The sequence below is a fragment of the Nerophis ophidion genome, linkage group LG19 (genome assembly GCF_033978795.1).
Source record: "Nerophis ophidion isolate RoL-2023_Sa linkage group LG19, RoL_Noph_v1.0, whole genome shotgun sequence".
Classification (NCBI taxonomy): Eukaryota; Metazoa; Chordata; class Actinopteri; order Syngnathiformes; family Syngnathidae; genus Nerophis; species Nerophis ophidion.
The window spans coordinates 3,530,861-3,543,278 of record NC_084629.1 but is presented as its reverse complement, the minus strand read 5'-3'; the positions used below and the strand labels follow the sequence as shown (position 1 = coordinate 3,543,278).

General features: G+C 40.3%; 1 protein-coding gene across 11 annotated transcripts in view; it reads left to right on the top strand.

Annotated features, from left to right (window-relative positions):
• The window catches only part of nr4a2a (nuclear receptor subfamily 4, group A, member 2a), a 460,443-nt gene that overhangs the window by 40,173 nt on the left and 407,852 nt on the right, over positions 1-12,418 (top strand). For all 11 annotated transcript variants that reach the window (XR_009802874.1, XR_009802876.1, XR_009802875.1 and 8 more), the window contains exon 4: positions 11,092-11,242. The gene's annotated coding sequence lies outside the window, so the exon portion shown is untranslated. The remainder of the gene's footprint in view (positions 1-11,091; positions 11,243-12,418) is intronic.

Genomic DNA, 12,418 nt, shown 5'->3' with positions numbered 1-12,418 from the left:
TGTTATATTTTTATCAAAATGTGATAGCAGGGACTCTGCCATTCAAAGCTTTTCTGTCCGTAAAACACACGCACACACACACACACACACACACACACACAGAAACACACGCACACACACATATGCCGCAAAATGAGCTAACATTACGCTAAAAGTTTATTAGCCTTCCTAATTACACTTTGAAGCAATTTTATTTGTTACATGGTATAATAAGTGTGATCGGTAGATGGCAGTTAAACATAAGAGATACGTTTAGACAGCACTATGATGGCAATATGTCTCAAGTAAACAACACCAACATTTTATATGTTCCATTGCGAATATTGAACATTAGACATGGCGCTCAAAACTTTTCTTTTACATATACAATTTGCAACATTAAACATTTTCAAGTCAACACATCATGCTTAATTTATCACAGCATTTGGGAAGCCTGTAGTTGATTCTGATGTATATGTTATATTTTTATCAAAATGTGAAAGCAGGGACTCTGCCATTCAAAGCTTTTCTATCCGTAAAACACACACACACACACACACACAGACACACACACACACACACACATATGCCGCAAAATGAGCTAACATTACGCTAAAAGTTTATTAGCCTTCCTAATTACACCTTGAAGCAATTTTATTTGTTACATGGTATAATAAGTGTGACCGGTAGATGGCAGTCAAACATAAGAGATAAGTTTAGACAGCACTATGATGGCAATATGTCTCAAGTAAACAACACCAACATTTTATATGTTCCATTGCGAATATTGAACATTAGACATGGCGCTCAAAACTTTTCTTTTACATATACAATTTGCAACATTAAACATTTTCAAGTCAACACATCATGCTTAATTTATCACAGCATTTGGGAAGCCTGTAGTTGATTCTGATGTAAATGTTATATTTTTATCAAAATGTGATAGCAGGGACTCTGCCATTCAAAGCTTTTCTGTCCGTAAAACACACACACAAGCACGCACACGCACGCACACACATATACCGCAAAATGAGCTAACGTTACGCTAAAGTGTATTAGCCTTCCTAATTAGACCTTGAGGCAATTTTATTTGTTACATGGTATAATGTTAAGTGTGACCGGTAGATGGCAGTCAAACATAAGAGATAAGTTTAGACAGCACTATGATGGCAATATGTCTCAAGTAAACAACACCAACATTTTATATGTTCCATTGACATGGCGCTCAAAAATCTATGAAAATGTTTTAGTACGAATTTGGCAACCTATAAAGCCGCACCGCTTGCTTGCTTCAACATAGGTTTATTATTATGGTGTGTGTACAAGGTAAGACATATTTGGCGTTTTTTCGCATTATTATGCAAAAATAAACTTTTTTTACTTTCTGGTACCTGCTGATCTGTATTTGGGATCTGCATGACTCCTGAAAATTTGCGCGCTTCCGCCTTTGTAGTCTGTGCCGACAACGTAGTCGAGAAGCTTCTTCTTTTTCTCTATCTTCTTGTTATGGGACATTCATCCTTCACTATTAACAGTCACATCATCTAGATATGTTGTTAGGATTTAAAGTCATAAAGTCAAAAACCTTATTCAAGTTTTTTCCCGTACAAAATCTTGGCAGTATTACAAGTTCCATCCATCCATCCATTTTCTACCGCTTGTCCCTTGTAGGGTCGCGGGGGGTCGCTGGGGCCTATCTCAGCTGCATTTGGGCGGAAAATGCCGTACACCCTGGACAAGTCGCCACCGCAAAATGTTTTAAAAAGCTATTTTCAACCATAATAAATCAATAAGTGGTTATTTACTGCAGTGTTTTTCAACCATTTCTGAGCTGAGGTCAAATTTTTTCATTGAAAACATCCCGAGGCACACCACCAGCAGAAAACATTTAAAATTTACTCAGCAGCCAATATTGACAGGAAAAAGTTGTTCTCGCAATTGTTGGATATGAATTTAAACCATCACATAGCATGCATCACTACTGTATAGCTCTTGTCTCAAAGTAGGTGTACTGTCACCACCTGTTACATCACGCTGTGACTTATTTGGAGTTTTTTGTTTTAGTTCTTGTCTTGCACTCCTATTTTGGTATTGATTGTCATGTTATGTACGGATGTACTTTGAAAAATAGCGTGCCGTGAGAGACAGTCCATCTAATTTCACCTATTTGGGTTAAAACATTTTTTTGCAAACCAGTAATTATAGTCTGCAAATGATGTGTTGTTGTTGAGTGTCGGTGCTGTCTGGAGCTCGGCTGAGTAACCGTGTAATACTCTTCCATATCAGTAGGTGGCAGCCGGTTGCTATTTGCTTTGTAGATGTCGGAAGCAGCGGAAGGCATGGTGAAGGTAAAAGGTATCTAATGCTTAAACCAAAAATAAGCAGAAGGTGAGTACCCCTAAGAAAAGGCATTGAAGCTTATGGAAGGCTATGCAAAACAAAACTGAAGCTGAACTGGCTACAAAGTAAATCAATCAATGAATGTTTATTTATATAGCCCCAAATCACAAATGTCTCAAAGGACTGCACAAATCATTACGACTACAACATCCTCGGAAGAACCCACAAAAGGGCAAGAAAAACTCACACCCAGTGGGCAGGGAGAATTCACATCCAGTGGGACGCCAGTAACAATGCTGACTATAAGAAGCCTTGGAGAGGACCTCAGATGTGGGCAACCCCCCCCCCTCTAGGGGACCGAAAGCAATGGATGTCGAGCGGGTCTAACATGATACTGTGAAAGTTCAATCCATAGTGGCTCCAAGACAGCAGTGAGAGTCCCGTCCACAGGAAACCATCTCAAGCGGATCAGCAGCGTAGAGATGTCCCCAACCGATACAGGCGAGCGGTCCATCCTGGGTCTCGACTCTGGACAGTCAGTACTTCATCCATGGTCATCGGACCGGACCCCCTCCACAAGGGAGGGGGGGACATAGGAGAAAGAAAAGAAGCGGCAGATCAACTGGTCTAAAAAGGAGGTCTATTTAAAGGCTAGAGTATACAGATGAGTTTTAAGATGAGACTTAAATGCTTCTACTGAGGTAGCATCTCGAACTGTTACCGGGAGGGCATTCCAGAGTACTGGAGCCCGAACGGAAAACGCTCTATAGCCCGCAGACTTTTTTTGAGCTCTAGGAATCACTAATAAGCCGGAGTCCTTTGAAGGCAGATTTCTTGCCGGGACATACGGTACAATACAATCGGCAAGATAGGCTGGAGCTAGACCGTGTAGTATTTTATACGTAAGTAGTAAAACCTTAAAGTCACATCTTAAGTGCACAGGAAGCCAGTGCAGGTGAGCCAGTACAGGCGTAATATGATCAAACTTTCTTGTTCTTGTCAAAAGTCTAGCAGCCGCATTTTGTACCAACTGTAATCTTTTAATGCTAGACATGGGGAGACCCGTAAACAACAGAATGCTGGACGACAGCAAAGACTTACTGTGGAGCAAAGACGGCGTACACAATGTACATCCCAACATGACATGACAATCATCAAAGTTCGATGCGGGAAATATCGCTCAATGGAAGACATGAAACTGCTACAGGAAAATACCCAAAAAAGAGAAGAAGCCACCAAAACAGGAGCGCAAGACAAGCACTAAAACACTACACACAGGAAAACAGCAAACAAGTCTAAATAAGTCATGGCGTGATGTGACAGGTGGTGATATGAGACAAGCGCTATATTGATGCATGTTTGGTTATGCGTTAAAGCAGGAGTCCCCAAACTACGGCCCACCAGCGTCCAAAATCCGGCCCGCGGGTAGTACCAAGTAAAAAAAAAAAAAAAAAGGGGGTTATTTTTATTATTAGCAATTTTTTATATCCATCAATCCATTTTCTACCGCTTGTTACTGAGTCTCCTAGGCAGATATGGCACGCCGGCGTCCAAAATCCGGCCCGCGAGTAGTCCTGGCTAAAAAGTAAATAAAAATTGTATTTATGTATTTTTTGATTGTAGTTTTTTTTAACCTGTCCTTTTTCGCCCATCCTACAATCCATTCTCTACCGCTTGTTACTGGATCTCCTAGGCAGATATGGTAAACCAGCATTCAAAATCCGGGCCGCGGGTAATAGCAAGTAAAAAAAATAAAAAAAATAAATAAAAATATATATATATCTATTTATTTATTTATTTATTTATTTATTTATTTATTTATTTTAATCTTTTCTTTTTCACCCATCCATCAATTAATTTTCTACCGCTTGTTACTGGGTCTCCTAGGCAGGTACGGCACGCCAGCATCCAAAATCCGGGCCGCGGGTAATACCAAGTAAAAAATAATAATAATAGAATGAATATATATATATTTATTAGGGGTGTGGGAAAAAATCGATTTGAATACGAATCAAATTGTTTACGTTGTGCGATTCAGAATCGATTCTCATTTTTTTTAAAATTGATTTTTTTAAATTTATTTTTTTATTTTTTTATCTAACAAACCACTACACAGCAATACCCTAACAATGCAATCCAATTCCAAAACCAAACCTGACCCAGCAACATTCAGAACTGCAACAAACAGAGCAATTGAGAGGAGACACAAACACCACACAGAACAAACCAAAAGTAGTGAAACAAAAATGAATATTATCAACAACAGTATCAATATTAATTATAATTTCAGCATAGCAGTGATTAAAAATCCCTCACTGACATTATCATTAGACATTTATAAAAATAATAAAAAAGAACAATAGTGTCACAGTGGCTTACACTTGCATGGCATCTCATAAACTTGACAACACACTGTGTCCAATGTTTTCACAAAGATAAAATAAGTCATATTTTTGCTTCCTTTAATAGTTAAAAACAAATGTACATTATTGCAATCAGTTGATAAAACATTGTCTTTTACAATTATAAAAGCTTTTTTAAAAAAAAATATACTACTTTGCTAGCATGTCAGCAGACTGGGGTAGATCCTGCTGAAATCCTAGGTATGGAATGAATACAGAATCGTTTTGAATCGGAAAAATATCGTTTTTGAATCGAGAATCGAATCGAATCGAATCGAATCGAAAAAATCAATATACTATCGAATCGTGACCCCAAGAATTGATATTGAATCGAATCGTGGGACACCCAAAGATTCGCAGCCCTAATATTATATATATATTAGGGCATATATATATATATATATATATATATATGTAGGTGTGGGAAAAAATCACAAGACTACTTCATCTCTACAGATCTGTTTCATGAGGGGTTCCCTCAATCATCAGGAGATTTTCCTGATGATTTTCCTGATGATTGAGGGAACCCCTCATGAAACAGATCTGTAGAGATGAAGTAGTCTTGTGATTTTTTCCCACACCTACATATTGCGCTCTACCACAGTATCGAGCACTATTCTCCGGATAATCCAATCAAGACATATATATATATATATATATATATATATATATATATATATATATATATATATATATATATATATATATATATATATATATATATATATATATATATGTAGTGCGTCCCCTGGTCAAATTTTTTTAACCCCATACGCCCACCGAGTCAAAAAGTTTGGGGACCCCTGCTTTAAAGTCATATCCAACAATTCCGACAACGACTTTTTAACGTCAATTGAGTTTCGTTTTTTGGTGGTGTGCCTCCGGATTTTTTCAACGGAAAAAATGTGCCTTGCCTCAAAAAAGGTTGAAAAACACTTCATTATAGTGTGCCTCGCCACTTTGGTGGAAAACACTAATATAGTGCAGGAAACTATACTGAGTGTGTGAATGTGGGGCCAATATGTTAGGTTTAGGGTGAGGTGGGGTCCCTTCAGTAGTCTAATAATAATAATAATGGATATGTAATCTGTACTGTAAAGTTCAAATTTGAATGACAATAAAAGGAAGCCTGAGTCTAGTATTAAAGGGGGCACACAAAGCCTAGGGCCAGTTTTGGTCATAATCATACAAGAGCAGTAAAATCTAGACCGAGGTATTATATCCTTTCCGATGCAACGTTTTTCCATAGAGCTCTTGTATTGAATGCCATACGGACATCAGTGGAGAAATTGACTTGAGCCTTGGTCACTATTATAGAGCGCTTGTAAGAGACTCTGTCCTAGCCTTGGGGGATTTTCTGCAAGATTCCACTTTAAGGGTTCCTATGCACTACATGAAAACCCAAGAAATTCCGCCCGCATTTGTGTATTAGGCTGTCAGAAAATTAAATGAGAAGTCATTCTAACAGGCGACCCCTGGCCCAGTTCATATTTCCTGTCAATTATGAAAGTATGAAGTCATGCATAGTTATGAGGCATGGCCAGACCCATTAAAATTCAGAAATGATGTGTGTTTAGAACAGGTTACGCTAAACCACTTAATTCCACCTGGTCATGTAGAACTAATGCCGTTCCCCACTGGATGCTGTTGAGAGGCAGGTGAATTGTTTATTCCCCTACATTTGATCAGTTCTTTTTTTTTTTAACATTTTAGAATATTCAAGCTAATTAATGTTGCGGAATCCTTGCTTATAAAGTATGAGGACCGGCCACATGTTTGTTTTTATTCAACAGTTCCGTGTTTAAAGCCAGAAGCTACGTAGCAATTATTCCAAACTGCCGCAACAATGGGCTAATTGTTTTGTGGCAATTACACCTTCTTCTACCGGTAACCGTTTTGTGGACCTCTCAGGCTCTTGTGTAACTCAGGTGTGTGTAATTACATTTCTTAAGGTCAACCTTTCACCGGGATAAATTAGTGAAATTGTATTGTTGACCACTTCAGGGCAAGGCTGCGAATGCAATTATCTTTGTTAATATAATCTGCTCTTCAGTGGGAAAATCTGATCTAAGAATGATCTGATCGGGGCTTTTCTTCACAAGGGTGTCGTGGGATTTTGGACACAAAAACCACGATCCAGGCATTTAAAAAGATCCTAGTTGATTTATTTTTTTCACCTAGGGTCTGATTAACTAAGATCAAAACACAAGGCGATGAACAGCGTGTGCAATCTATAAAATTGTGTTTACTATTAGTGGGCGTGTTTTGCGCAAACAATTAAGACTGCGTGTGCAATTGAAAAGTGGTGCATTTTTAAATGAGGTTTGGGGAGGAGACCCTGCCCCAAGTGGAGGAGTTCAAGTACTTAGGAGTCTTGTTCACGAGTGAAGGAAGAGTGGATAATACGGACGCTGTGTCGATCCGTTGTGGTGAAGAAGGATCTGAGCCGGAAGGCAAAGCTCTCAATTTACCGGTCGATCTACGTTCCCATCCTCACCTATGGTCATGAGCTTTGAGTTATGACCGAAAAGACAAGATCACGGGTACAAGCGGCCGGAATGAGTTTTGGCTCTCCCTTAGAGATAAGATGACAAGCTCTGCCATCCTGGACGAGCTCAAAGTAAAGCCGCTGCTCCTTCACATGGAGAGGAGCCAGATGAGGTGGTTCGAGCATCTGGTCAGGATGCCACCCGAATGCCTCCCTAGGGAGGTGTTTAGGTCCCGTCCGACCGGTAGGAAGCCACGGGGAAGACCCAGGACACATTGGGAAGACTGTCTCTTGGCTGGCCTGGGAATGCCTCGGGATCCTCCCCGGGATATTACCCATCACAAATTAATCGCCGACATGGTCTCACAAGATGTAGTTTCTTTTTAAATATCCTTCTTGAAAATGGCCTCGCAAATGTATGTGTTGTCTTGCAGATGAACGTTTATTCCACAGTGTGCTCGTCAATAACATCCATGGCTACATTCAATATCCTAAACTATGCTACTGTGGCATGCTGGGTAATGGAGTTCTTATGCTACCTAGCTCATAACATCACAATATATATCTGCCACTTAATCAACGTTTTGTTCTCCTTTGTGGGTCAACACTTCCTGCTAAATTGTGGCTTGTGATTGGATACTCACTTTGGAATAACAATCACAGTCTCGTTAACATCGGGCTACCTAAATAGGCTACTGTCAACAACTTGTGATCTGATTGGCTATCGCAACTGTCTATCAACTATGTGTTCTCAAATTAATCCGCTAACAGTTCCGGTGAGTATCCAATCACAGGACGCGTGAATGTCACGTTCAACGTTAGGCCAGCTGGACGGCCTTACTGACAACCCGCGATCTGATTGGCTATGGCAACTGTCTATCAACTGTATGTCCCCGTTCACTTACAGTGCACAGACATTGTCGATTCTGAAGGCCCTAGGCAGATTTGGTACAGCATGGCAACATAAGCTAGCTGAATTCTGATTGGATATCAACTTTAACCTAAAAAACAGCACTGGAAGGAGCATTATATGACATGAAGAGAATATCAATACGTTTAAATATGTAGGGAAAGTACATTTAAAAAGTACTTTTATCTATAATTATGATCATGATTTCTTGTTGTTAGGCCAGCAGAGAAGGCCCTGCTGATGTTGCACTGGGGCCCCACCAAATGCTTTTATTAAATTTGAAGCTTTTTGTCAAATAGTTCATTTAGGAAGAAAAAAATATATATTTTCACTAATAATGTTGCTAGAGTCAAAATGCTTCATTCCATCTGGATAGTGGTAAACGTAGATTGGAACACTTCGCTCGATACACACTTCAGTAACTCATCAAAGCTCACCTCTGAGCATTCACACACTGCACCAACATTTTTGCAACAAGGATGAGGTGATGGAAGAAAGGTGAACAATATAATGAATCAAGTGCAGCTGGGATAGACTCCAGCGCCCCCCGAGAGCCCGAGAGGGACAAGCGATACAAAATGGATGGATGGACGGACATTTGTGGCATCATAAGAGAAAGTTATGTACAAGTTTCACTTTCGGATGTCATTGCATGTAACTGTGGTGTGTTCAAGAACCCTTGATTAAAGTTATAAACATAGGCGTCACTAGTTTTAAAAGCAGGGCAAAACTTAACTCTCAGGAGATGCACAACAAATATGTATGTATATATATATATATATATATATATATATATATATATATATATATATATATTTATATTTCAGTGTGTCCCACAGGTCAGGCATCTATTTGTTGTGGTGTGGTTGGGCAGGGGGCGGGGGGGTAGGGGGTTTGGAGGCAGCAGCGGCGGCGATGACCAAGAAGAACGCGGAGTTGGAATATAATTACAACACTTTATGTACATATTTATATAATATGTAGCTACAAGCTCCATTCACAGACAGAGTCCCATTGCTTTTATGAGCGGTCGAGCGAGTCAAAAGCCCCCCCCCCCCCAAAAAAAAAAAATATATATATATATTTATTTTTAAATTTTTGTTTTTATTTGTGGCGGCCGTAATTTTTTCGTGGCGGGCCTCCACAAATAAATGAATGTGTGGGAAACCCTGCATTTATATATATATATATATATGTGTATGTATGTATGTGTATATGTATGTATGTGTATATATGTATATGTATATCCATCCATCCATCCATCCATCATCCTCCGCTTATCCGAGGTCGGGTCGCGGGGGCAGCAGCCTAAGCAGGGAAGCCCAGACTTCCCTATCTCCAGCCACTTCGTCTAGCTCTTCCCGGGGGATCCCGAGGCGTTCCCAGGCCAGCCGGGAGACATAGTCTTCCCAACGTGTCCTGGGTCTTCCCCGTGGCCTCCTACCAGCTGGACGTGCCCTAAACACATCCCTAGGGAGGCGTTCGGGTGGCATCCTGACCAGATGCCCGAACCACCTCATCTGGCTCCTCTCGATGTGGAGGAGCAGCGGCTTTACGTTGAGCTCCTCCCGGATGGCAGAGCTTCTCACCCTATCTCTAAGGGAGAGACCCGCCACACGGCGGAGGAAACTCATTTCGGCCGCTTGTACCCGTGATCTTATCCTTTCGGTCATGACCCAAAGCTCATGACCATAGGTGAGGATGGGAACGTAGATCGACCGGTAAATTGAGAGCTTTGCCTTCCGGCTCAGCTCCTTCTTCACCACAACGGATCGATACAACGTCCGCATTACTGAAGACGCCGCACCGATCCGCCTGTCGATCTCACGATCCACTCTTCCCCCACTCGTGAACAAGACTCCTAGGTACTTGAACTCCTCCACTTGGGGCAGGGTCTCCTCCCCAACCCGGAGATGGCACTCCACCCTTTTCCGGGCGAGAACCATGGACTCGGACTTGGAGGTGCTGATTCTCATTCCGGTCGCTTCACACTCGGCTGCGAACCGATCCAGTGAGAGCTGAAGATCCCGGCCGGATGAAGCCATCAGGACTACATCATCTGCAAAAAGCAGAGACCTAATCCCGTGGCCACCAAACCAGAACCCCTCAACGCCTTGGCTGCGCCTAGAAATTCTGTCCATAAAAGTTATGAACAGAATCGGTGACAAAGGACAGCCTTGGCGGAGTCCAACCTTCACTGGAAACGTGTCCGACTTACTGTATATGTATATGTATATGTATATATATATGTATATGTATATGTATATATATATGTATATGTATGTATGTATGTATATGTATATTTATATATGTATATATATATATATATATATATATATATATATATATATATATATATATATGCATGTAAACATAGTGTGTGTGTGTTCTGCCAATGCATACTGAATGGAGACATCGCTCTCTTTACACAGTCACTTTTAGGGGACCTCTGATGGTATGGGGACAAAAAAAACAGGTCCCTTAAAGGAAAACCTTTTTAAATGAGTCAGATCCATTCTGAATATGCTTAAGTCATTTTTAAGCTTTGACCCATAAAACATGTTTACTGGTTAGTTTGAGTATGAGACATTTGCATTTCCTTTTTAAAAAATTTTTTTTAATGGTCCTCAGTAGTCACGTACAAACTTGTGTGAATTATGCAAAATTATTTTAAAAATGTGGTCCCCATGAACCATATTAACTCTTTTTCCCCCAAGGTCCCCAGTAAGTATGATCAGCACATTACTTCATCAATCCAGAGATTTAAAGATGTGTGTGAGCTTTTATTATGCCTCCACAACCTGTAGTTAGGGTGGTCCCCACAAGTCATGATCAAAAACTTTGTCCCCATTCCAAATGATAACCAGTATGTGTGTTTGTATGTGTTCAAAATCATGTTTTTCATCATGATTCTAAGGTTTCTGAAAAAAAAATGACATTGAATAAATGCTCCGTCGTCTTTGTGTTTATAGGTGCCGTCTGTGGTAATGTGGCCAAAAATGGTACTGCAGTCACGGTCAACATTCTGTAGACCCCTCCTACTCTCCATGTCTGAGGTTGCCAGATACGCAACCCAATCCAAATCCTACTCCAAGGAACTTCGAACTCGACGATTTCTACGCTGTAAGTTTCTCTTGTTTATGCTTCTTGCAAGATGCTTTACTAAGTCAATATGCCACATTTTACTGATGTCAATAGGCCAAATGTATTTGTAAAGTTACGCAGCAATATTTTTCTCGGGAGTCGGGACAGATTGTTGGCATTACCCTGCTATAATATTATATGATATATTGTTTATTGCATAGGCCTACTTTGATGGAAAGTCAAGGCCAACAGTAAAATTACCGCTACATTTCTTTCAGCATAACCCCATGTTGCATCCAACCCGACGCACTACATTCTCATACATGTACGCATATCACCATCTTTCAGTGAGAGTCCCATTCTATGAGCCAACCCACGTTACGCAAAAACCACGTTATGCATAACTCATGTAGCCTACTACCATGTCAATACACAAATCATGGCATGTAATGCATTATATTGTGCCAAGCAAATACCACCATATGTGTTGGATGCATATACAGTACCAGGAACCGCAATTAGCCATATTTGCATGTTAAGAGCGAAATAGGCACTGACACTACCCATATCTACATAGGTTTTATTTGTCGAAAATATAGTTTTCCCTGTCAGTTGGATGACACACACACATACAGGCTAACGGCATATATTTCCCCCGTTAGCCTTTACATCCATGTGTCATTGATCGGGCTAGCATGCTAAGCTACGCTAGTGTGATGGTGCTTTGCTCCTAGGCATTCGTTGCAGGAACATACTAGCTTTGTCAGACAAGATCATAGACTGTATTGGACAATATAGTTTACATACCAAATGTCCATTTCCATTTGTTAAACAGTAATTCGAAAATGTAAATGCCTTACTTACCTATCTAGAAGGAAATGAGTAATTAGCGATTGACTCCATCTTTCAAAGGCATCCCCGATACAAATCCTCATTTTTTTCCTGGCTCTGTCATGAATACGTTGAGAATGGTAACATTGCCTTTTAGATTTTCCAAGGTCTGACATGTTTAGTAACTTCACCAGTGGCTGTAGCTTGACGAAGAGGGCGGTGCATAATAACAACATTTCGGGGCTGTAAATCTAATTTTGAAATGCGCATATCCCGGATGAACTACTGTGTATTGAGAGCGAAATAGGCACTGACACTACCCAAAACCCCATAGGTTTTATTTGTCGAAAATATAGTTTGCTCTGTCAATTGGATGACACATCC